The 27,160-nt window shown below is 39.1% G+C and overlaps 1 long non-coding RNA gene across 4 annotated transcripts; it reads right to left on the bottom strand.

Moving 5' to 3' along the window:
- Positions 1-1,433: 1,433 nt before the first annotated feature.
- Positions 1,434-27,160, bottom strand: LOC113186398 (uncharacterized). Of its 4 annotated transcripts, XR_013344168.1 has the most exons (4): positions 26,988-27,160; positions 21,477-21,571; positions 3,799-3,999; positions 1,434-3,533 (listed from the first exon to the last, which is right to left on the bottom strand). It is a non-coding gene; the product is annotated as an uncharacterized LOC113186398 (long non-coding RNA). The 4 variants fall into 4 exon arrangements; XR_013344167.1 differs by having other exon boundaries at positions 1,434-3,999; positions 21,477-21,564; XR_013344166.1 differs by having other exon boundaries at positions 1,434-3,999.

Consider the following 27,160-nt stretch of genomic DNA (forward strand, 5'->3'; position numbering starts at 1 on the left):
CCAACAGTGAGTTCTAGCTTGCTTTGGATTTTTAAAAATAACTTTTTAATTTTTTTCTTTTGCTCTCATGGAATTGTTTATAGCCAACGAAATACATTTATATAAAATGTGACAACTTGCTTTAATTAAGACAATGTGTGCAGAATTAATAGTGGCCAAGGATCAAACAACTTGAATTTTATTTCAATTTGTATCTGGAAAAGGCCAAAAAAAAAAAAAAAAAAGAAAGAAAGAAAGAAGAAGAGAAAAAAATGGAGGAGGGGGTTCTCATATCCGTGTCAGTTAGAATTCAGTATTTACTGGCCAGGCAAATTACATTAATATGCTAATAGAGTCCTTAGTACATATTACACCTAGTGTGGCATATAAATTTTGTTAATGAAGAGGACAAAAATAACTTAGAGATGGAACATATAGCAACTAATGAAGTTATTGTGACGGTGGACATGATATAGTAGAATAGACGATTATAGATCTTTTTCTAAAAGAGGTTAATAATAGTATCAATTATTAACAACCAAATGAGACAAATAATATATGTAAAGTGCTTTTTAAATGTCTGGTATAAAGTGCTTAAAAATGTCCAAACATCTTTAATGATAATGATACTGTATACCAGCACATTTCTGACTCCATCAGAATTAGACTCATGGATACTATTCTGCTGTCCTTAGTCAAACACAGCTTTTCTCCCTTCCCCTAGTCCCACCCCCCTCCTACTATCTCCCTCCACCTCAGCTGTGTGAGTACAGAGGCCAGCAAATGACCACAGGCCTTAGATAACAAAAGGATGGAGCACATCTGGGCCTCTGAATGGCTGCGTGGAAGGCTGTTCACCAATCAGGACCACCAATCACTGGACTTTGCATGATCAAGAAGCGAATTTTCTGTGTTCATGCACTGAGATCAGGAGATGCCATCTGACACGGCCTACCCTAGCTTAGCTTATTAGTTTGCTGGGATTGCTATAACACAGCAGCACAAGCTGAGCGACTTAAAAAATGGAAATTTATTGTCTTACAGTCCTGGAGACCAGAAGTCTGAGATCAAGATGTGGACGGGACCATGTTCCCCGCTACAGGTTCTAGGGAGGAGTCTGTCCCAGCCATCTCTCCTGGCTACTGGAAGTTCCTGGGCTGGTGACATCACTACAGTCTACACATGAAATCAGGGCTTCACAATGCCATGTGAAGATTGTGCATTTGTTTTTATGTTCAAAGTTCCCCTTTTTGAACAGACCCCTATCATACTGGGCTAGGGCCTTAGTGACTAGTTTAACTTGATTCAATTAAGACTGGGGAGTGAGCTGTGCCATGAACATAGACCAAGCATGTGACGGTCTTTCCCTAATGTCAGAATTCACTGAATAACAACAAATCCCCACGATACACCACTTTCGTCAACAGCATAGTCAGAAGGTGAGCAGAGGAAAGTTCTTTTATTCCATTCCAATCTTAATTTCTAGTACACTCAAGCCACACATTGTACTTCACACAATGTATGCATGGATTACAGAAGGACTAAGAGAGGGTTAAGGTGGCCACAGGGTAACAGAATGCTGTGACAAAGGCACAAGCCGAGAGTAGGTATAAATGCAAAGAGTCGCTGTAGATAAGGGATCTCGTGAACCAGTTCCACTGAGGCTCTGGCAGTTTCAGAGTGGCAGCTTGGAGTGGCTGTGCATTGTCCCCACACACAGGAGAAGCTGAGCTGAAGTCCAGGGACAGAGAACAAGAGGTTCATGGATGTGGCAATTTTTCTGGGCAAAGCTCATGAAGAGTGAGCAGGTGACAGGGTCAGGATGTCTCCATGCCCAGTCTTGGGGAGCTCCTGCTTTTATGGGTCTTAGGTGAGGGGCTTACAACTGGATGGAGTTGATAGTCACCTGTATCTGGTATTGCTGATAGGATGGAAATGCCCACGTGTCCAGGTGCTCCTGATTTAGTTTGACAAGTTGGCACAACTGAAATATTTGTCAATGTGTGCCTTATGGTTGGACCAGACAGAAGGTGGCTGTTTACTTGTACAAACAATGTTGCAGAGTCATTTTGCTTTAGCACTTGTACCCAAAATGCAGCAGCTCATGGCAAGGTACTGCTCCAGAAAACGGATTGACTCAGGGTTAGACACAGCCTGAGAACAGCTGTTCTATGGAGTAACTCACAGCAGGGAACAGCCTGCTCTCCACAAAGACCCTATCTCCAGATAAGCCCACATCTGAAGGCTATCTACCCAACACAGGACTCTAACTTACCTTTCCTCCAACACATGACATTAGTATAACAATTTAACCCATAACACAGATATAACAGCTCATTCCCACGTCCTCACCTGTGCCTAGCTCAGCAAATGAGCAGGATGTGAGATGGTGGAAATGCACCTCCTAGACTAGAGAAAATCTTGTGATCTTTGAGTCGTCCTCCCAAAGTTACTACTCACCTCTATTTTATTCTGCATATTGATAGATATCCATAGTTTTCTCCTCATTTTACATCTATACACATTTCTGTCTTTTTGGTAATGTGGATCGGGAATTTATTGGTCACCCAATCCCCAAGAATTATGGATAATGCTCTCAGAAGTAGTTCAGTAAATACTTCAGAACAATATTTAAGCATGTGCTTTATCTTTGTTACAGAAAAATCAAACTAGTGTTTTATTTCTGTATAAAAATAATAGGGAAGTATATAGTCCTACTAAAATCACTTTATGTCAATAGTAAGAAGAAAAGCAGATACTGAAATGAGTAAAATGTGATCAATAAACTAATCGAAATTAAGGAGGCCACAGTTTGTACTGGCCTTGGACAATGCTTGTATCCATGCATATGTGACATTCAGTACAAATACAGAGATGGAAAAAAATTCTGGGGAATAGATGCCTGATCATTTATTTTCCCTTGCTCCCACCAGTAACTCTAGAGCCAACTTTCTTCTCCAATGAACTGCCTTTTTTACATTCTGATCCTTGCTTTGCAATAGTTCATTATTTCATATTTGAAACACTGACGTTCATATTTGAAACATTAAATACTCCCTAGAAAGCTTTACTCTGTCTTTATCTTAACATATAATGAAAACCAAAATAGCTCAGATAACTGTTTTTCCTACCTGCAAACCAAAGAAGAGGCTGACAAACAACTTATTCCTGTAATTCAGTTTAGAAAAAGACCAAGCGAAGGAAATTCAGGCCGTAGGCAGGTTATTGCATGGATCCATCACATTTGAAGTCTAATAACTTTTTCAGAAGCACAATGAAAGAATAGCAAACCACTTTCATTTGAATAAACTCTGCTTCCACAAAACATAGAATTACCAAACTACATCAAAGGCCATGCACTGAATACCCCAAGGAAGGTTTTGAGCTTAAAATTTAGAGAAGGACTTGAATCAGTGGTTCAGAAAAAAAGACAAAGAATTTTCTTTTCAATAAGAAACAGTTGAAGAAAAGAAAAAAAGAAAAATCACTTCACTTGATTATAGGAAAGAAATCAGATGAACCCAGAGTAATATGTAGGTCAGCATCTTCAGGATCTGTAAGAGACAAAGGCACATAAGATTCCAAAGTTCTTCCCATGTCCACAGATTTCTTTTCTTTCATTCTTTGCAGTGCAAGAGATTGAACTTAGGGACTCCCTCTACCACTAAGCTATATCCCCAGCCCTTCTTATTTTATTTTTTTAAAATTTTGAGACAGGTTCTCCCTAAGTTGTTTCAGAAGTAGGTCTCAAACTTGCAATCCTCCTGCCTCAGCCTCCCAAGTTGCTGGGGCTCTTTAGAGAACATTAACTTTTCCTACGTTGATCTGGGTTGGTCACCACAAAGGTGTCTCTCAATTGGGTCAGAAGATTGAAAAGAGCATCGTGACTCTGGATCATCATCTGTCTTAAAGCAGAAGACAAGCCATGGGTACAGTGGCCAGAGCGAGGTCCTCGAGACGTCTTCTTTTCTAAGTGCGATGACGCATTACTTTTTGCTTTCTGCAGTGTATTTTCAGTTCCTAGAATTTATGACAGAGAAAACTGGATTGAGAAGGAATACAAGACAGTCCTAATACCAATGACAACACAAAGTTAAAAAAAAAATTCTAACTGAAATTATTTCAAGGTCATCAGTTTCCTGGGAAGGAAGAAAACATTTTACAAGCTGAAACTACAAATTTGATTTGTTACGATTTAAGGTAGCTAGAATAAAACCCAGAATTTTTCAAGTCTGGGAAATATGTTCAAGAATACAATACAAAGCAAAATTCATAACAATACATAAAGCTCCTATTTTTATGTGAGAGCTATCTTTAGTTCCTCCATATGGCCTCCTTCCTTCTGCCACAGTCATGCTCATCTCTTCTTTCCTAAAAATACCTTCCCTCTTCAATGAGATTCTCTTGAAATTTTATGTAATTGTTCATTTTCCGTTATCACCACTCTTTTCCAATGAGATGCTTCTCCCCCAAGTCTCCCTGAGTATCTGAACCCTGAGGACCACTCTACCTGCTGGACTCGACAGCATGGCAGCTGTCCCCAGCCCTTCCCAGTCCACCTCCTGCACGTCCTGGGGGCACCTTATTCTGAGCTCTGCTCTTGGGTTGTCTTCTTGCTCTTTCCTTCTTAGTGTTAAAATTCCTGGTTCTCCCAGTGAGTGAGTCTCTGGTTATACTTTTTCATCTTCTTCCACTGATAATCTTCAGCTCCTTATTATCTTAATATGCACATTTCTTCCAATCTTCTACACTCGGTTATTTTTCTCCACTAGATACCCACACATTCTTCCAAATCTGTATTTCTGGCTTCTATAAACTCAAAAATCTTCATTACCAACTATTGGACTACACACACATCTCCATCTAAGAATTCTACCAAAATCCAAACTTGATGTGACAACAGCCATTTCCCATTGAGTTTCTGCCTTAAGCTTGTGTTCAATCATGCAGCTCTTAGTAATGATTTTTTTTCTCCATTCAACAGATGCCAACTTTGATTCACTATTATTTTCCAAGATAGCTCCTTCACCTTTTCAAGCTCAGCTACTTTAGCTCCTTGTTTTACTCATTGATTTGTTCCGCGAAAATATATGCAGTGTTTACCACACACCAGGTTTGCTGGATATTGAAGATAAAAGTGCGACACTCACAGCAAGATGTTGGTCCTCATTTCTCTTTAATTCTTCCATCAAAGTCTGAAGTGAGTTTTAAAATAAATTAAATCTGGTAACTGTGATGTATATAATAAATGTGTGTTTGGGTGCTGTTAGTGTGAATCATCAGGGGCCTGATTCAGGCAGCCAGAAAAGGCATCTTTGAGAAAAAAAAAAGATGATTCAAGTGAGAGCAGATCCCTAGGTGGATGATGAAGAAGGGTAGTCTGTCTGGTGGCTTCCTGTGCTTCCAGAAATCTTAGCCATGACTCAGCTTACACTGAGAACATTTCGAGGAAGCCCTCTGTTTACATTGGGGAAAGCATCTAGATAAATTTATAAAAATGAGGCCCTTTGGAAAAATACTAAGACCTCAAATTGTTATAAATAAACCATCATTCATGAAACAGGAGATGAATTTACTTTCGCTGTGGAAGGGACTTGTAGGGTAGGGAGGAAAAAACACGGGGAAATGAGGAGGAGAGACGAGCAGTCAATGACATGGAAGAAAAGACCAGGCAGTGCAGAAGTGAAGGGACCAGTAGCAGTCCCTGGCCTGGGAAGGGGACACAGTAGGAGAACAAGATGCTCAAGGCTTTGCTTGATCCATGGTGTTTATTTGACTCCTCGGTAGACTCCAAGGCACTGTCCTCTTCCAGGAGAAAGCTATTTATCTGATCATGCATCAGGTGGCCCTGCAGTCACCGGCCTATCCCAGTCCCAGGCAGGAAAAGACTGATTAGTTTAGGGTGATCATAAATACATTTGTTTTTTTCCTGATGAATTTAGGCATGGGCGTGTGCCCAAGCGCTGGCTCCTGAGAAGGTGGTTGACACTCTTTAGGAAATGTGAGGCATTTTAAACCTTTTTGCTCAAGCAAAATGTGGGCCTTACCAGAGCTAACTTGAAAGATTCACTCTTCCTAGAACTACTCCATTACAGCTCCTCCTAGGAGAAAAGACTTTCTGCTTTTCATTCTTTCTCCAGGTTTCCTGTTATTTGCAGCCCAAGGCAACATAACTAAGAAACTTGTCAGTAAACTGATGAAAGAAATGTATAAAACCAGAGAAAATAAACTTGCTTAATACATTCTAGGGTAAAAATTTTATGATGCATAAAACATTTTTTTCAAGCAATTCTACCATGTTATTTACCGAGACATAATTTGTTAATCTACTTAAATATCTATTAGCTAGTAAAACTGCAAGATACTTATTATGCATGTTTTTAATGTTCCTGAAAAGTAAATAATGAATGACATAAAAATCATTCACATTGGCAATTATATTCTTTATATTGGTAGCTAATAAAAAATTGTCTATGCAGGACATGAAACTTGACCCAACCCATTTTACTCTTAAAATTATAATAGAATTCCCAAAATAGTTTGATTCAAATCTTCTATAACTTCAAGACATCTTCCCAGATTCTTTAATAGGAGCAAAGTGTTGATCACATTCTATTAGCAGTGTATATTTCCAAGCTAAACAAACATGTTCTTATAAAACTATGATAGAGAAGTAAGAACATAACCATTGTAGGTACTGAGCTAAACAACCTGCTTACGCTACCTCATTTCAACCTCATAACTTCCAATTTTTCGAATGAGAACCCAAGATTTAGAGTATTCCAGATCTGTCTGTGTACAAAACCCATTGAAACTCTTAATTACTTTTTAAAGTCCCATAACACCAATGTAACTACAGTTTTATACTCAAAATTGTTTTGTAATGGAACTGTACATTTTCCCCACTTATTTCAGAAAAAAAATAAATAACATGGTCTTGTCTCTTCATAAAAAATTTTTAATAAATTGAATTCTATGTGGAATAAATGCAGAGCAAAGATATTTCAAAAGCATGTAAGATAGGAAAGAAAAAAGGTTGAACTAAAAAGGTAAGTTTTTTACATGTATATGTATAATGTATATCTTCTCTGTACATCAGAATATTCCACGACATTAAAATTTAATGTTGCTCTACAGAAGTTCATTTAGATATTTAATTCACTATTCATTTAGAATAGTTTTTCAACATTTTCTCTGAAATCACTGGAGACTCAAACTGTAAATCTCAAAAAATAAAAGCACACTTATATTGAAGGAATACAAAAAAAATAATTTAAAAAAGAAACCCTCAAATCTCAGCCACTGTGTTAATTCTTTAAAAGACATAATCATGTGAGCTACTTGTGTGTGCGTGTGTGTGTGTGTGTGTGTGTGTGTGTATGTTTCTGGGTATTGAATGCCTTAGTGTATGTGAGGCAAGCACTCTACCAACTGAGCTATATCCCCAGCCCTATGTGAGCTATTTTAATGAATGTCAAACTTATTGTCTTCCACTGAGATGCTCTCTAATTACCAAACTGATTATAACAAAACCAAACTCTGTAGAGACATGCTTACTGTGGAGTCCTGCAGCTCTTACATACATGGGTCCTGAGCTATTTGTGTTGATACAGCACACACATTTTACATGCAAGAATGGTCTCTTCCCTTGCCTCATGGCAAAACTTGTTCTGTTGACTTGATCCAAAAATAATTTTCAAATTAAAAGCATGGAATGCAAAATTACTTGAGAAGTTCTCATTTCTCAGGCTCAGCATTTTTGACAAAAGGAATAGTGAAATTTTAGTAGAAACAGAATGTGACGTAGATATAGACCTATCTTAAAAAGTAATTAAGCTGGTTTTCTATCAGTTGAACTTAGCAAATGCCTGCTGGCTATTAACATCACTGTTTCCTTGAATACATTCTCACAATCAAGTCTTTTATTTATCAAACGCACAATCTTGCCCATATATCACTACCAGCAATAAATAAATAAATAAACAAACAAACAAATAAATAAATAAAACTATAAAATAGAAATTCCCAAATTTGTAAAAGTAAAATGTAGAGAAAGATTGATGGCATCATAGCAACTTACCAGAGACAGAAAACTAAGACACACGTATTTTGAAATATGTCTGGGACCACATACTTTCATCTCTTCTCCTTCACAGAAACTCAATAAAATGACCATTAAAGGAATAAAAAAGCTATAAAAATACAAGAACGAAGAGAACAAGAGAAGAGAACAGTAAATAAAACTACCATTTGGAAGATGAAAAGCAGATGACTAAGTAAAACGGAGAAGGCTATAAGCTAAGAACTTGCGGGATGGAATATCAATGAGAGTGTCGCCAACATGCCCCCAGGAACCTGGGAAACTCAGGAGGAAGAAGAACCAGAAGCTTTGCAGGGAAAGGACAATGCCCGCCACTAAAACAGGGTGTACCAGACAAGGGCTAAACCCTGGGCACTACCCCGTGCCCCATACAGCCACATGTCACCTTTCTGCCCACCCTCCCACAGGAACACCCTCCACAGGAAATAAAATCTGATAAATAAAATCTAGACTCCAATATATCAGGCACGGCAAAGAACAGCAGGGCGGCATGGAGAACAGCAGGGAATTTCTGTGGTCTGAAGGTTGGTATGCCCCTCCAAGTTACATGCTAAAACTAGTCCCCAAGGTGGTGGGTCCAAGAGATGGGGTCTTGGGGAGGTGGCTAGGTCATCAGGGCTAGTGCTTTTCTGTAAGAAGGCTGCCTCTCCCCCACCACAGGAGGACACAGAAGGTGTTACAGAGATGAATCAGGGAAGGTCATTTACAGACCCTGACTGCCAGCATCTTGACCTTGGACTTACAGCCTTCAGAACTGTGACTGATACATTTCTGCTGTTTACAAGCCTCCCCGTCTGTGATATTCTACGACAGCATCCTAAACAGGGTAAAAATGACATGAAATTTGGAATATGAGGCAGCAGGAAGCAATCCCCATCTCGTACCCTCCCAAGAGACCTACCAAGACAAGGAGAGCATTTGAAACTGAAAATAAACTTTCAACAGGAGGATTCGAAACTAAAATTTAAAAGAATACAAATCAAGAAGAAATAGAAGAGGCAAGAGGGATATTTCATATTGACAAAAGGAAAAATTTACTTCGGGAACATGACAGCTATAAACTCCATGAACTCATCAATATTTCTTTTGAAATATACAAAGGAAAACTGATAGAACTATAAAGGAGAAATTGACAAAACTACAGCCATAATCATGATTGGTTACTTTATCACACGTCTCTCAGAAACCTATAACTCAAGAAAAGAAAAACAGAAATAGAGATTTATACAATTAGCAAGGTAGATCTCAAGGTTTATAGAGAATTTTGTATCTATCATACAGAGAATATACATTTTTTTCTAATGCCCACAAAACATTCACAAAAATTGGCCATATAGGGGCTGAGGTTGTGGCTCAGCAGTAGAGCGCTCGCCTAGCATGTGCGAGGCGCTGGGTTTCAATCCTCAGCACCATATAAAATTAAAAACAAATAAAAATAAAGGTACTGTGTTCGACTACAACTAAAAAAAATTTTAAAAAATACAAGTCCATCAATGGAAAAACATGAAATTCCAAAATATGCTATTATATAAGCAAAACTTATTGACCATAATAAAATTAATTATTATTATTACTATTGTTGCTGTTGTTAATGCTGAGGATCAAACTGAGGGCCTTGTGCAACCTCTGCAAGCACTCTACCACAGAGTTACACCTCCCGCCTTCAATATACTTCACTATAGTCAATAAATGTTGCTTATATAATAGCACAGTTTTGGAAAAATAAGCAGCATTGAACTAGGTACCAAAATCAAAATATTTAGCCAAAGTCATGCTCAGAAGAAGAAAATAGTCTTAAAAGTATTTATTAGAAATTAAGAACAAATGAAAAGAAATGTATTAAGCTTTTAATGAAAGAATCTAGATAAACTCCTTTTAAAAAAAAAAGAACTATTAAGAACAAAACAGAAATTTAAATATATTTTTAAAAATGAGTTGATCAATAGAACCCCAAACTAGATAAGAAATGCAGTATTGGAGGAGGTCTGTTTTTCAAGTGCCCCCAAACCACCATAAAATAGAGAAAAGCATGGGGCTGGGGGATGTGGCTCAAGCAGTAGCGCGCTCGCCTGGCATGCGTGTGCCCCAGTTCGATCCTCAGCACCACATACAAACAAAGATGTTGTGTCTGCTGAAAACTAAAAAATAAATATTAAAAATTCTCTCCCTCCCCCCGTCTCTCTCTCTCTCTCTTAAAAAAAAAAATAGAGAAAAGCAAAGATGCAAAAAGCTAGGTGACAGGTTATCTCACATCCCCCAAAGTGGGCAGGGACAAACCACTGAGAGCTTCCAGATCACAAGGCATCAGGGTAGGAGGGGGCAATGGGAAGAGTTCTGGGCTTCTCACAGGCCACCCTAACCCAGAGACATTCACTGTGGAGCACAGCAAGGTGACCTGAGAACAGGGCAGGGGATGGGGGTCCTCCAAGATCCAGCCAACAGGCCTGGGCAAAAACCCGCTTTCCAAGAGGTCTGATGGTGCTGGGCACATCTGGACCTTAGGACTCATAACACCAGCAAACCGGAGCACCGTTCCAAAACAATGCCTTACACTAAAGAAAAATAGCTGGGAGTAAAATCCAAAGTAAGTACCATGAAGCAAGATAAGGTCCACATAAAAGTTGAGAAGGAAAGCAGAGAAGGCAGATCTCAGAAAAGGTGAGGCTATTTTTCCATTATTGATAGAAAAAGAAATATTTCTAGGGCTAAATAGCTAAAGGGGGTGGGGAGTGAAACTACCCCCTCACCCTCCTTCTATGAATAAAAGTATACTCATGTTACATTAAAGAACAATAATAAGAAGAAAGAATTTCAATCAAATGTTACTTTAAGCAAAACAGGAGCCAGACAGCATCTTCACACACAATACAAACATGCCAGAAAGAAACTCTACAGATAAAACTATTCTCGTGTTTTAACACAAGTCACACCAGAACCTATGAAACAATACAAATGCAAATGAGAAAAATTCAGCAATGGAGAGGTTTGAGAAAGTAAAGTTTTGCAAAGAGGTAGCACGATTCATGAAAGACTTAACATTTTTTTAAAAATCATCAATAAGGTAGATAGGCTGAAAAGAACACAAGTGCCAGTACCTTAATAGGAAAACAGAAGTTGGAAAGAATTTTAAATCAAAAAGGTATGAACAACAAGATAAATAAAAATTGAGAGAAATGAATTGATTTGGATTATGTATAAATAAAAATATAATGGGAGTCTCCAAAGACTCAAACTCACACAAAAATCGCAATTCAACAAAAAATTTCTGAAACAAAGTAGGACTTGAAGCTATATATTGAAGAGTGACCACGTATCTTTGAAGACCTGCCTGGAATAGCCAAAATGAAGTCATGATCTATTAAAATCTTAGAGGTTTCAAATGAAAGGAGAGAAAGCTAGTCAAAGAGGTCAACTCTCTCAACAGAAAAGACATCGGACTTTTTACCCTGTCTCTTTATCTGAAGAACTAAGGCTAAATAATGGTTATAAGGAAGATAAGTTAATACACAGTGGCTTTGATTGTTAATTTAATATATCCTTTTTTCTTAATTTTGACTTTGGGATCAAGCAAATGTTTAACATTTACCTTAAAAGTATCATTCCAAACTCATGATGAATTTATTTAAAAACACATTTTCTAGCTCTTTCCACTGGAAAGACCTAAAGCTAAAGATTAACTCAGTACCAAAGAACATTCCCCCAACACTCAGCTGTGGTTCCTAATTTGTTTTCTGCTAACATGAAAGAGTTCTTGAACAAGTGTCTGATTCCAGACACCTGAACACATTAAATATTTTTATTTGAAATTATATATTGTCTGTAGAAGTATAAGTGAAAGAAGACAGTCCATGCTTGTTAATTATTGAAGCTAGAGAATGGTATATTGATTCCTTGACTACTCTTTCTACATTTGTATATATTTCAGATTTTTTTCCATTGAAACTAATGTTTTTTTAGAAAAACCATTAAACATGATCAGAGATTTTTTTTTTCTCCAAAAGGTCAAAATTAGCATTGGGAGGGAAAATGATACCATATAAAGAAGATATTTTAAATTGTAAGTGCATATGTATTAGTAAATTTATGAATAATTTAAATTAGTGAATTTCTCAAAGTTGACTCAAGAATAAAATCTTGAATGTATTACCTTGATTGAAGAAATTAAAATCATGAAGATGTCACTCTTGGGGGATCCACTAGGCACAGCTAGCTCTATGGTAGATTCTATCAAACTCTAGAGGAACAGAAATTTCCTATCTTACAGAATGATTTTTAAATCAAAGTCAATTTTATACCATAAATACACTTCATAATAAAATATGAGAAGGACTTCAATTAAATCAGAAAGAAGGAGGTGCCCACTGTCATGGTACTGTTCAGCAGTGTACTGAAGACTTCACAGGAAAGAAGGGAGGGACCTCAGGGAGGAAGGATCTGGAGGCATAAATACAAGATAGAACAAATGTCATCATTAAAAAGTGATATGAAAAAATCCAAGAAAATCAACCAAAAATTGGAATGAGAGTTTAGAAATGTAGACATGAAAATGCACATGGCCAAATCAATATCCCCTCTTTACAAGAGGGCAAATTGGAGCTAGAGAAGAGGAGCATTAGCTTCAATGCTTCCCAGTGATTAAACTGTTTCCCTGAGTGTGTATTTCTCACCAATACACAAAACTGAATTTCTTACTTGAAAACAAGGCATTTGGAGACATTAAAAATGAAAACTGAGAAACCCAAAGCAGGAAACATGTAAAGATAAGGTGCTCATGGCAAGGTGTATTTGGAGATGAACCCCTTTAGAAAACCAGAACTATCTTCAACCCTTTGTTCTCTTCTTCCCATCCTACCCATTCTCCTCCTATCCAACAAACTGTAGGCAAACAGCTAAGGTCACCCAAACCAAGATACAGACATCGGATGACTAGTTTTTCCTTCTGGCTCTCCACATACATTAACTTTCAGACTCTTGCATCAAGATGTCCAGTTACTACCTTGACACAGCCACATCAATGTTTATAGCAGCTGAGTTCACAATAGCTGATCTATGGAACCAACCCAGGTGCCCTTCAACAGAAGAATGAATAAATAAAATGTGGTATACATACACAATGGACTATAATTTAGTCATAAAGAAGAATGAAATTATGGTATTTGCCAGTAAATGGATGGAACTGGAGACTATTGTGCTAAGTGAAATAAGTCAATCCCCCAAAAAACAAAGTCCAGATGTTCTCTCTGATATGTGGATGCTAACCCACAATAAGGTGGGGTGGGGGGGATAGAAGTTCATAGGATTAGACAAAGGGGAATAGGAAAGGCAAAATAAATTGGACATAACTTTCCCATGTTCATATATAAATAGATGACCAGTGTGACTCCACATCATGTACAACTGCAAGAATGGAAAGTTAAACTCCATGTATGTATAATATGTCAAAATACACTCTACTGTCATGTTTATCTAAAAATAACAAATTAAAAATTAAGATGTCCAGTAACCAGGTATTTCTGAGACACTGAGATGAAGGTCCTAAGATTTAGCCACGATGACAAAATATCCTGGAGACTCATGTTTTAAGAATCATTTAATTTTTGTATTGTGAAACTTATTATAGCCTTGTGTTTTAACATGAGATCATTCAAATCACCTAAGGTACCTAAAAAGTCTCCCTCCCACAAACTATGCTATCGAGGACCAGGAAGAAAACACCTATTTATCCTACAGCTCTGGCAGCCGAGCAGCAAGCCCAGGAGGGAAACCCGCTCCTGGGCTCTCCTTCTCAGAGCTAAAGCCCTTTTATCAGTCAGCTTGTCCTGTTTCTTCCAACGACTTTCCCTTTTTCTATCTCCTCTTTCTAAATGTTTTTTAAATTGGCCTTAAATAAATGTTTGCTAGGTTTAATTTAGCGGAATTTCTTTCCTTGCTTTTACTGCTCCCAACAGCGTGATTATCCCAGCCTGTAAGAAACTAAGAAGGTATATTTAGTCAGATTTTAACATTTTTGTTCTTTGGAGGGTACCCCCCCCCATAAACAGCCTCATCTATAACTAATTAAGTGGTAAGCCAAGGCTAGAATCCAGATCTCCTAACTTCCAGGCTAGTGCTCTTTATACTGCCAGATTGCTTCCAAAACCATCCCGAAGGTGGGGAGAAAACGTAATATTATAGAAAAGAGCAGTAACTTGATGGCTTCTGGATAACAAAATGGAAATTATCAGAAGGATGGTAAGAGCTCCTGAATTGACAGTAAGGCCGAGGATGCAGACTTGCAAGCTGGGAGGATGCAGGAAGCCCAGGGCGGGGAGTGAGAAGGCCAAGGATTGCCAGGTCCAGGAGTTTATGGTGATGTCGTCTGAATTAACGTGTGTGCCAGCTGCTTCTCATCTGCCACCTGCCGGGAGCTGGAGGGTCACATGTGTGCTCCAGGCCAGGAGAGACCACACATGGGACTAAGGCTCCTGGCTACAGCAGGCAGGAGGGGATCCCCTGGAAACTGAAAGTGCAGGTAACAGTGGAGAAGGACACTGTGAGAACACAAACCAATAAGCACGTCTTATCTCACAGAATCACCATGACGAGGGAGCTAGTGTACATGTGAAATGCTCTGTAAAAATGTATCTTCTTCAAGGTAACATGAGACAATCGCACGTGACACCTTCTCTTCAAAGGTGAATTTTCAGACTAACAAAAGAGGGAAATCCCATCTATTCTTCTCAGATCACACCACAAAACTACTTTAACCCCTGGTCGTCTTGCAGCTGAGACAGGATTGGACTGTGCAGATGACAGCTGGTGCCACCACTAGGAGCTGAGAGATGCTGTCCGGAAGCTAACTCACCAGGGAAGACCTTCATCACCAGCCTTATACGGTTTGGCAGGGAAGGATGCATGTTTCCTCTTTTTCATTAGAACTAAAATCTAAATGCAGCCCTGTCTAATGTGCTTAGACCCATGTACACTGAAACCTCACTATCGGGGCACAAATAGCACGTCACACAGAGTGCTACAGGTGACGCTTCCATCAGAGAAGATTCTATCTATTTTAATGTGCTCAACTCGCTCAAAATGGTAAAGAAAACTAGCTTGCAATGGAGGCTTGCCGCTCACAAAACAGAGGCAAAACAACCCCCGAAAGAGGAGTGTGGACGACACCGAGACAGTGAAAGCAAGAGATGAAAACTTAAAAAACAAAAATCAAACAAACAAAAATCCCTGAAACTATCATGGCAAGGAAGAACAAAATGTTATTAACTGAAAAAAATACAAAGAAGGAAAGGAGAGAAATTCAGAAACACAAAGAAAACTCAAGAAACTAAAAAGCAAGATGGTAGACAATTACAAGGAAATAAAATTAATAACGGGATAAATATAACATGGAGAAAACCTACAGAATACAAAGAATGTTCACACGTAATAACAATATGGATATAAGAGGATCTTGCAAGGGAGTCCAACCTTTGAATAGAGTTTTAGAAAAAACAGAAAAAAAAAAACCAGAGGAAGAGTTCATCAAAAAAAATGATTTTTTAACTTTCTTTCTTTCTTATTTATTTATTTATTTTTATATGATGCTGAGGATCAAACCAATGCCTCCCATGTGCTAGGCAAGCACTGTACCACTGAGCACAACCACAGCCCTCCCTTGAAGAAATAATTAAGAAAGTTTCACAGGACATGAAGTAATGAATTTATAGACTGGAAGAATCCCAGGCTGGACAAAATATATGTGTATGTGTGTACATACAAACGCTACACACACACACACACACACACACACACACCCAGATATGAATATATATAATTATGTAAATATATGATGCACAATTTTAAAAGATCTATTATCAGAACCTGAAGTCATGATACATCAAAGCATCAGGATTAAAGAGATTTCTAATAGCTTTAGAGAAAATTTGAAGAATGTATACAAAAGATCAGGAATTAAAAATAGCAAAAAGAAATTTTAACAAGTCTAGAAACTAGAAGATAATAGAAAATATTTTCCAAATTGTAAGGGAAAAAATTTATTCATAAAACATTTCCATCTCAAATCAAACCAGCTATTAAATGTGTACAAATGTGAATAAAAATTGAGAAAGAATTTTCTTAAAGAAAATCTACTTGAATTATAAACCAAGTTGTGTTCCCTAACAAAGTGTGTTAAAGCAAATATTATCATGTAACTGTTATCCACAGACCTTCATGAATTGCAGGGTGGAGCCTACAAGGCCATCCAGAATGAAATGAGCCAGAAGGTCTCCAACAGCAGGACGCAATGGCACACGCCTCTAATCCCAGAGGCTCAGGAGGATCATGCCGCAGGAGGATCGAAGGTTCAAAGCCAGCCTGAGCAAAAGTGAGGTGCTAAGCAACTCAAAGAGACCCTCTCTCTAATTAAAATACAAAATAGGGCTGGGGATGTGGCTCAGTGGTTGAGTGTCCCCCAGTTCAATCCCCAGTACCCCCCAAAAAAAGGTTTCCAACAGAAGGGAAAGGGTCAAAAATCAACCTTTCTGTGTTTTTGATATGTGTATTTATATCCTGTTGCTGCTGTATAAAATTATCACTCATTTAGCAGCTTGAAATAATGTTCATTTTCTGCCTACAAATCAGGCATCCACACTGGCATGACTGGTTTCTCCACCGTAGAACTCACAGGGTCAAAATCAAGATTTTGTCTGGCTGAACCTTTACTGAAAGGAAGAAACTGGTTCCATTCGGACTCAGGCAGTAGGCAGAACCCAGTTCTTTGGGGTTGTTGGACTGAAGTTTCCATTTCCTCAGGGGCTGCCACCTGAGGGTCACTCTTAGCTCCTAGAGGGCTCCCCTGAGCTTTTCACATAACCTTCTACTTCTCAGAAGCAAACAGAGCATGTAGAATCCTCTTCTGCCACACCTCTCTGGTCCATGCTCTCTCCTGCCTTCCTCTTTTCCTTTTACAGGTGTACAATTCCTGTGTCTACCCAGAGAGTCCAGATGACTCTATCATCAAGTCAGCTTATTGGTAACCTTCATTACATCGACAAAGTCCCTTGACAACAGCACCTACATTAGCGTTTGGTTGAGTAGTCAGGGGGCAGGAATCTGGGGAGATCTTTAAAATTCTGCCCACCACAATATGTCTTTAGGAAGTGACCAAGAATTTTAAAAATTGAAACATTAGAAACCATTAAATTTTTACAAAATATAATAAAAAATTGAAGCATTAGAAATCATTAAATTTTTACAAAATATAACAAGCAATTCAGAATGATTATTTCATGGATCATAATCAGAAATGACCCAAAATTATTTATAATTTTGGAAGCCAAATATGAGACCTAGAAAATATATTAAGTCCTTACTCTATAAGAAATTGATGAAAAATACAAATAGTTCTTTACGTTTCTAACATGTAAAGCAATCAAAACCTTCAAATGAACATATTTAGTCAGAACTCACACCTAATTCTTAGATATAAGCTTATCTCTAAATTCATTGTCCATTAGGTCTTATGAGAGATAGTTTCCAAGGATTTGAGTGTATTCAAAATCTTTGCCACATTAATTCAGTTATATTATGCATTCCAGTCCTAATCAACAATTAACACACAGCACACAGTTTAGACTACTCATTTTTCTGTAGCTGGAATACTGGATACACGCACAATAATCACTAAATCAGCAAATATTTGTAGAAGATCCACAGGACAAACGGTACCATTTCTAATTCCTTGAAGCTATACCATGTGTAGAAAAAGAGAAATTGTTCCCACTCTAAAAGATTTAAGAAGTCAGAAAAATATGTGGATAACATGAACAGTGAACTCAAGAAAATATCATGATATTAGTATGTGCAAAGAAAGATGCTGCAACTGTTATAGGAGGCTGCAAAGAGAAGCATAGGAAGAAGTTTCTTTGAGTAGGTAAATCCAAAATCGACTCTGGGGCAGATGAATCTGAGCAAGGCTAACACAAGGCTGTTATTTTGTGTTGGGGGAGCTCAGTGTTCGAAAGAGCAAGAGAGCCATGGGGAAGAAGAGTGCCTCCGTTGGCTTGCAGCTCTACGAGAGCCGGCTGGGAGAAGGAGCCAGTCTGATGGGAATCTCTGGAGGTTATTATTAGGAGACTGTATTTGATTCAGCAGACAGTGAGACTCTCTGACAGAGTTGGGGAAAAACAGAGGGATATAATCAAGGCAGCAGGCCTGAAATAGAGATTTATCATGCAGTGTGAAATAGCTCAAAAAATGGACTCTGAAAACAAGCAAGGAAGAGAGAATAATCTAGTAGCAATTTGCCAGTGGTCAAGAGATTGTGCTGCGGTGAAGGGGCAAATGATTTGATGGGTCTAAGTGGAAAGCAGATGGACATAGGAAGGTGGAGATGGAATTAGAATGCATTGCTAGAAAAATACATGATTACACTGTGGTTTCGAGGGTGTTTGTTTGCTTTGTAAGATGTTCTGCTACCCTTACTAACTCTGAGATAAATTCCCATATTTTTTTCAACTGGTCCAACATATAAAGGACTCTTTGGCCTTGTATCCTTGCCATACACAATCCCCATTTCCATAATTTTTTTGTACTTTTATAACTTGGGCAATCAGCAGTTAGTTTTCATCCACATAAACTGTATATTTTTTAAGGTGGAAACAGGGACATAGTTTAGTGAAGTATAGAACTTGTTTGGTGAATCTCATTTTCCAAACCATTGCGCACATGGTATCAATGAGCACCCCAGGAGTCCCCATCTTCTTCCATGGCAAACTTCTGAATCCCTCTGAGTGGCCCACAGACATGCTTCTTGAGGGCCGCTCCATGGGTATTCTTGTGAATGTTTAGGATGTGTTCTTGGCTCACAACGTCTTTGATAGCAGAACAGCCTTCTTCTGTCCACCTTTCTTTGTGGCAGTTATTCTGTCGGGTTCAAGTTGAAAACAAAGAGAATGAGATCGTGGGTGGGAAAGCTGGGGAAAAAAAAAAAAAACACTCCAAGTTTTCCATGAATAATTGACGCTTTCCTAGCTAATTCTCAGAGAATCAGACAAGTCTTCCCACAGTAAGTGACTGCTGATCTGAGTCTGAAGGGTGGAGAGGAGTTAGCGCCTCTCAGTGGAATGACATAACCACATCTGGGCTTTAGAACAATCCTCCAAGATGAAGAGTGAGCAGCAATGAGGTGGCCTGGCTGGGTGACAATTAAGAAAGTGGTGGTGACTGGGGCAGCAGCAGTGAGAATGGGGAAGGGGATTTACCTGAGAGATGTTCCTGGGAGAGGATAAATCAGAGCTTGTCAATTGGCTGGAAAGGGTGTCACAGTGAGGAAAAGGGCTATGTCCAGAATAGACCCTCGGTTTCTGAATTTAACTACTGAGGTCAATTTTGTTAGCCCTCATTCCCTCCCAACCTGCAGGAGAGATGGGAGAACATGCCCCGGCCAGGACAAGCCAAGAAAGGAGAGGGCCGACTGACCCAGCCCTTCCTCAGTCTCGTCAGGGAGACCAGTCAAGGCTGGAGCTCGTTTACGGAGGAAGCACACACAGCTAATAAAAGCACAGGAGCCAATCAGGGTAAAGGTCAGCAGGGTCTGAGCCTGCTCTAGAGGTGGTCTGATTTTTTGTCACAACCCACGGTAACGCCTTCTGGCGGATCGCCAGATGCCATCTTAGCCACGAGTGGCCCCAAGACCAGGAAGTGAGCATCAGTATGCAAGTCAGGTTTCCTCTTCTCCATCATAGGTTTCTATTTCTCTATTGTGACGTGCCCTACAGTGGGGGATGTTTGGGAAATAAAATGAGGAGTCTGAGGAATGTTGAATCTGAGATGACCGTGACAGATGAAAGGACTGACTTCGTTGGATACATGGTGGGTAACTGGCTCTCTAGGGCTGGGATTCCATAGAATCTGAAGATGGGACGATTGGAAGATTGGAAGAAGTGGTGTGAATGGAGTGGCTGCAATCACACGCCAAGACTGGTGAATAAGAAGAGATGAGAAGCCATGCAGAACCCCAAGGGACATTCCCCCCTCAATATGCCATCCCTGTTCTGGACAAGTAGAACCACAGGAAGATAATGGGTGCTCAGCCAGAAGTCATTGGCTTCTTCACAATAAATTTTTCTGGAGTTCTCAGGAAATGAAGCCAGAGTTAGAGACTGCGTTCATTCACCACTCGCTTTTGTTCCAGGCACACTCCAGGCCCGAGGAACATGCTCAGAATCCCTAGCTGAAGATTAAATGACAGAGTGTTGCTCTCAAGATCCCATTTTTGAAGCTATAGGTTAATTACATAGTTAATCCCAAATCAAACGTTCTGTTGGGGACATATATTCTTAAGGGTCATTCTGAATAATAAGGCTCCTCTGTTGTGGGCATTAATTTGCAATGTGCTTCAAGGTATATTTCATTGCTAACTTATCAGGAGGAGTGTTATTTAAAATTAACCTTCTGTGGAGTTTTTGTGTCTGCCTGAAGTGACTGGTAATATTTGCCCATACAGATGTCCTAGGCCACATTAGCGCTTTCCTACCCTGTGGTCCTGAGCTTGGGAGTCTCAGCCAAGATCAAACCAGGAACTTTCCTTTCAATAACATTTGAACACTACTAAGCATGGGTGCCCCTAACCATCTACCTGGGAACAATTGGATTATTGCTATGGTTGAGGGAAAATATGAGTTCTTCTCTTCACAAATAAATACCAACTTTATTGCTCACATATCGAATACAAATCGTGTGTGGAGATTGCTTCCCTGAGAGTGACATCTCAGATGTGGACAGTGTCAGGAAACGTGTGCATGTGCCAGAGTTCCTGTAACCATCACCACGGCAACACGTCCAAGTCACCTCTGTCTAGTCTGCAGATGAGAAATTGGAGACTAAAAAAAAAAAAATGATTACCAAAGACACCCAGCAGGCATATGGCAGAGTGAGAGTCTAATTCTAGATATTTGGATCTCAAGTTAACTATTTTTCTAATTAAACCAATATTCTAAGCACCCAACATATGGCATCCAATAATTTCATCCTCTGTCGTAGCCATACAATTCTAATTTCTGGTATGAATATTTTCCTCCTTTTATGTTTTTAAAATCCCTTTTCCTGGCCTTTTTAAAAATGAATCTTTTACATGGCTTAATTATGTCTGCTTTAAGTTACTTTTTGAAAAGGGTGGAGTTATGATAATAAATAATAAATTAATAAATAGACACATAAATAGATAATAAATATGAGGCTTGATGATTCCCCCTGGCAATAATAAAATTTAAATCATATTTAGACAATAAATAAGAAAAGTGGAAAATATAGATATGAACCAGATTTTCACACATTCTCAATAAGGCACTTATTCATTCCTGTTAATAACAATAATTCCCAACTAAAATTAATCCTAATCAAGAAAACAGACCCACTGTACCTGTTTATTACCCCGAACCCAGAGGATCCTTCCGTCTCATCTCTGTGTTAGAAACACTCGGCAAAGCAATTTGGAAGGTCTGGTGAATCTGTAATCTCAAAAAAAAAGGGAAGAAGCTATAATGGCCAAAGCAAAATAAGGACTGGATCTAAATATCTGCACTCAACTCTGCCCATCAGTGACACAATCATTTATTCACTTGTCCAGAATCTCTCCCCTTATCTATGCTCTCTTGCTCCATTCTCGATGCACTTACTTTCACCATGTAAAAGTGAACAGTGAATGGCACTTACAAATTCTCACTAATAGTTCACACTTCCTTCATAAGAATATGAACCTTACTGAGATTCATTGATTCAACAAAGATTGATTAAAGCCTGCTGAAAGCCAGGTACTGTGCTCATCATTGGCAAAATACAAGCACCCCTCCCAAAAAAAATCCAGCCACATTCAAGGATGATATGTGATCAACTGCTCGCAATTAATAAAAACATTATTTACTTTCATTTGCTTCTTCTTTACTGGTATTTATATGAAGTTATTTTCACAGAGGAAGAAGGAAATAATGGTCCAGTCACCAACTTCTACTTCTTAGCTCTAAATTCCCCCTTCAATCCCTGTGCAATCTCTCCTTTACAGACAGCCTGATGTACAGCTTCGTCCATGGAAGGCCCTGGAGGGACGCCGCACACTGTAGGAGTAAGGGGCTCCCTGTGCTGGTTCTGTCGTGAGGTTGGTTGGTTTTGTTGCTTTTACAGGTATGTTACAGGTTTACACACTGCTCTGCCCCAAAGTGCAGCCTCTTGGTGAACTTACTGCCCTGGCCTGGCTCCAACCACATCGTCCCTAGTTCTCCCAATGCAAGTACCACTGCTTCTGGCCCCTGCCCATAGCAGCGCTCTGACTGCTCTGAATTCCTGCCCACCAGCCTTGGCTCACCTACACGCCTCAGAATTTGAGACCCCGAGACTTGCATATGCCCTAGAAGCTTGCTTCGTTCATGTTTTCCCCATGACTGGACCAGCTCAGGCCTGAGCAATCCAAAGAACGTCTCCACCATCCAGGGGCTGCAATTGTACCTTTCCAATAAGGTCTCAACTGCAGCCTTGAACAAAGGATACTTCTATCAGATTTGTCCTTTCTAAGGTCTTCTCCTTCAGCCCTAGGTCCCCTTTTTATGTCTGTACTTTTATAGTTATTCTGCTATCATAACTTTGTGATTTTTATATTACATTTCCACTCTTTAAATTATTGCATGGTTTCTGTCTCCTGGCTGGACCTACACTGATACAAGTGGTTTTGAGGAAAGATACCAGCAGTCACTAATGGTGAAAGAAGGGATATAAAAAGATATCGCCAAAAATCTTCACCAATTGCAGTACTTCCAAGAGCAAAGCTTAACCTCAAGAAATGAGTTCTTCTCTTCCTTCCCGCCATCCACAGCGTTCTTTCTCAAAGTACACCTTGATTTTAGGACCCCACATGAAAGATTAGTAGGGAATTTGCCTTGAAATATAAATTCTGGTAACCCTGGGTTACCAGGGTTTGAACTCAGGGGCACTCAACCACTGAGCCACATCCCCAGCCCTATTTTGTATTTTATTTAGAGATAGGGTCTCACTGAGTTGCTTAGTGCCTCACTTTTGCTGGCTTTGAACTGGTAATCCTCCTGTCCCAGCCTCTCAAACTGCTGGGATTAGAGGTGTCTTCCACCACTCCCAGCATAACTCCATTTTTGTATCACATTTTCTTTGCAAAACTGTTCAAGTTCCAAATAAACAACTTAGAAATAAACTTAGAATCAGAGGACATTAAAAATGTGGATGTGTCCTGTTATAGTTATCACATTTTGAAGATTAGAATTAAATATTAGATTCTAAAAAATTCAAAAGAAAAAAAAATTAGTCCAACAGTATGGGCCAGAAATAGAGGCATGAGCTTCCGCATCGTGGGCCAAAGATTTTAATTTTGATTCCACCACTAATCAGCTGGTGATCTTGAGCACCTTCACCTAGGATCTCAAGCTCCTCAACTATGAAAGGGAAAGAACCACCTCCACCGTACAGATTTCCCATGGGAGTGACATATTATCACATGTGTAAAGTTCATCTCACACAAATGTTATCTGCACACACCCCCCTCTCTCTCCCCTCTACTGGAATTTATTGCTTTCAATCTGAGATATTTTTCCTACAATCTACCAAAACCCAGAGCCTGCTTGACACATTATTTCCCCCTTTACAGGTTTGCCCTGTGGAATTCTTTCCAGAGGAGCTACAGTTGAAAGGGCTGCACCTCTTTGATGTGGCCTCTGGCTGGCCGCTGAGCTGCCCATGCTGGCTCATGGAACAGCTAATACCAGGAAGTCCCTCTCCACACAAAGGGCTTTAGGCCAGACATCATTTCCAGGCTCCGACTACAGCATTATGCATGTTTTCTTTATTGTTTTGAGTTTAACTTAATTTCTGCTGCGTGTGAGATTCCATGATGGAGAAGTTCCAGTCTCGCCTAGAGGAAATCTGTGGATGGCAAAGCTCCTTCTTTTAGGGTGAGAGGAGTGACCATGAAGAGACAATGAAAAATATGTCAGAAATCTGAATCAAGAAATGCTCAGAGACCTGGCTCAGAGCCCAATTAGGATGGAACAAAGATATATATAACCTAGTTAAGCTAAAGAATCCGTAATTAAGCCACTGGAAAGCCAAGGGTTTTAAAGTTCAAAGGAAACGCAGACTTCTGTCAAATTCTTTTCAGAGAAGGGGATAGGAGAAAGAATTCATAGAATGATAGACATAAACAAAGTTCTGGATGAAGCCTTGCTATAATTAAAGCCCAAACAAAAATAGTAGGGTTTGTATGATTTTTTTGAATCATTTGCATATTGACTTATCTTTTATGATGAAAGAGGTTGCTGAGGATTTCTTCTTTAAAAGTGCACAAAGATTTAATTTACTCCCAACTACGTTTGCGTTGAGAAACTACAAATACTGAAATTTCTGAATGATGATGGTCCATAGTTGATTCAAATTCTTTCAGGAAATCGACATCCCTTGCAATGCCCCAGTGCCATTACTGCTACAATGTGACTCAAGTTTTTCCTGGTTCCAACTCATATTGTGAGTTTTTACCTTTATCACCATAAATAAATGGGAATAGCAATAACCATGAAATAACCACCTACTTTGTCACTTAATCTACATACAGTGGCTGCCTCTCCCCGACCTTTGGTCCAATCCCTCTTCATCCACACAATAACTGACTCATTTCAGGCTTTCATCAAAAGGCTCCTGGTCTGTTTCAATGGTCTCCTATGTATTTTCCAGCATCCAGTCCCCTCATATAGACAGAGAATCTTCCTCACTATAAATCTATTTGTCATTTCCATAAAAGGCTCCCCATTGCCTGGAGACCTGAGCCTGAGGATCTTCATCCCTTGGCCGTGACTCTTCTCATCAGCAGCTCCTGTTCTACCCCCACGTGGAATTATTCCTCCATGGGTGCTCCTGCCTCTCTGCCTGTATCCAAGCTCTCCCCTGACTGTTACAACCACATAACCTTGCTTCGAGGCAATCTAGCAATTGGCACTCTGTCAAATTAATATGAAGCTAGAGGAAAGATGGAAAGCTTCGTGGGTAAGGGCTCATCTAAATAACCATGTAGCAGTTAAGCAGATCCAGCTCCCAGGAAGCCACTTAGTGACCATCTGTTGTTACAGGAGCACAGCCTTTGGGAGACTCCCTCCTCTACCCCAACCACTCTTCCTGGCATTCCCTAAAACTCCAATCAGTGCTCTCCCTGGGAGGAGGCCTAATAAATACAATTTCCCCATCTTTTAATTGTCAGACGATGTTTTAGCACCCCGTGTAGAATGGAACCCTCGAAAGCCGCCCATCTGATCAACCCTGTTGTCTACCATGACAAATTCCCATCCATCCTTCAAGATTCAATTAACACATACCTCCATGAAGTTTTCCCTCACCCCAGACCTCTAAGCAAATTAATTAATAGACACTTTAAAACATATTATACACCAGTGCTTTGTGATTTCTAACCTAAGTGCTTTTTAAATAGTATTTCACTTTTTACTTTCAGCAACAATCTCGGAGCTATTTGCTATTTCCTGTGCCTTATTTATAGGCAGGAGTCCTGTTGGATAGCTAGCAGAGGGTACAAGCTGAATTCAAAGCCCAGCAGACAGGCTCCAGACTGACTATTAGCATCAGGTTAGCTGTGTGTTTAGGAACTTTTCCATTCTATCACCAGAACCTCTTACAATGACCCCTGTTATTGCAGTCATCCAATAGTGTATTAAGTATTTGTGCATATGCTGGTTTTCCTCTAGAGTCTGAGGTCCTAAAAAGTACAGCTTTTATCCAAAAGTGTATATTGGACCACTTGTTGGGTTTCAGTACATATATAATAGCGTAAATATCTACCAGATCATGAGTTAATAAGTGAAGTCTGTGTTTGAATCCCTTCCTAAGAATCCAAGAAAAGAATTCCCTACATATACAGAAAAAGTTGCATCTACCATGGGGTAGTTGAGAAGAACACAGTATTTTGGTCACTTAGATCTTTCAAATCAAAGCAAGTGGCTAAATTATACTTGCTAATATTAAATTCAGTTACTAAGTCTTGTGTGCAATAATGGGATATTTTCCAAAGAAACTTTTACAATGTAGTGTATAAAAGCATATTGGTAAAAAAAAAAAAATTCTGGTGCCATCAATATGATGATTTTCTGATAATTTCTGCTAGAGGAATTATTAAAAAACAAAGATAATTAAGGCCAACCAGGGAGATTAAAAAAAAAAACCTTCAAATTTAAGATGTGAAGAAATGTCAGAGGGTGTGAAACAATTGTTTTAATTTTTCTCATTTGTAAATTCATTTCATGCCTTTAAGTGCAACATAAATTATTTACCAAAATTATCTGCAATCACTTACAGGGACAAGTACAGGCAAATTCACACACAGACCTATATAGTTGCTTTATTTGCATGTAAACTGTGCTAATGTGTAATTAGAAAGATAACTATGGAAGTAAACAATGCTTAATGTGGCAACAAAAAAAAAATTCCCACTCCCTCTCTCTTCTGATTTAAGGAAGAGGTAAGGGCTGCAAAGGTGGCAGTGGTATAAGAGAAAAAATCATATTCTCATTTGAAACTATCACTAGAAGCCATGTTTTAACCTAAAAGTATGGAGAACTTTTATCCAGTTTCTAGTTCTCTGCACCAGTTATCATTCAGTGTTATGCAATCTGCTAGAAATGTTATTTTAGATTTGAAATATACACTCTGTCTACTCCACAGGGGCATACACTTCATCTTATGAGGGTAAGAGATTCCCATTCCCCCAGTCTAACTTTGTCCCACGTCTCCCTCTGAACTTCTACTGTGGTCTCATCCTCTGTGATGGTCATGGATAAGGACTACTTACTCCTCGCTAGCAGATTTTAAAAGTGTTTTTCATGAACATTCCAGTTTACTATAGGTTAATTTATCTTACCTGTTCTGCTTTCAACTGATCCTCCTTTTTCCAACCCGGAACAAGTAGGCACAGTACCTTCTTGATCCTGCAGATTCATCTCCATCCCTTATTTCATTGTTAGTTCACACTTAATATGAATACAAACACAAAGGACTTGCAGTGATGGAGAATGGTCTCCATGGTGTGGGAGG

This window comes from Urocitellus parryii, chromosome 8 (genome assembly GCF_045843805.1).
Source record: "Urocitellus parryii isolate mUroPar1 chromosome 8, mUroPar1.hap1, whole genome shotgun sequence".
In the NCBI taxonomy this organism is placed as follows: Eukaryota; Metazoa; Chordata; class Mammalia; order Rodentia; family Sciuridae; genus Urocitellus; species Urocitellus parryii.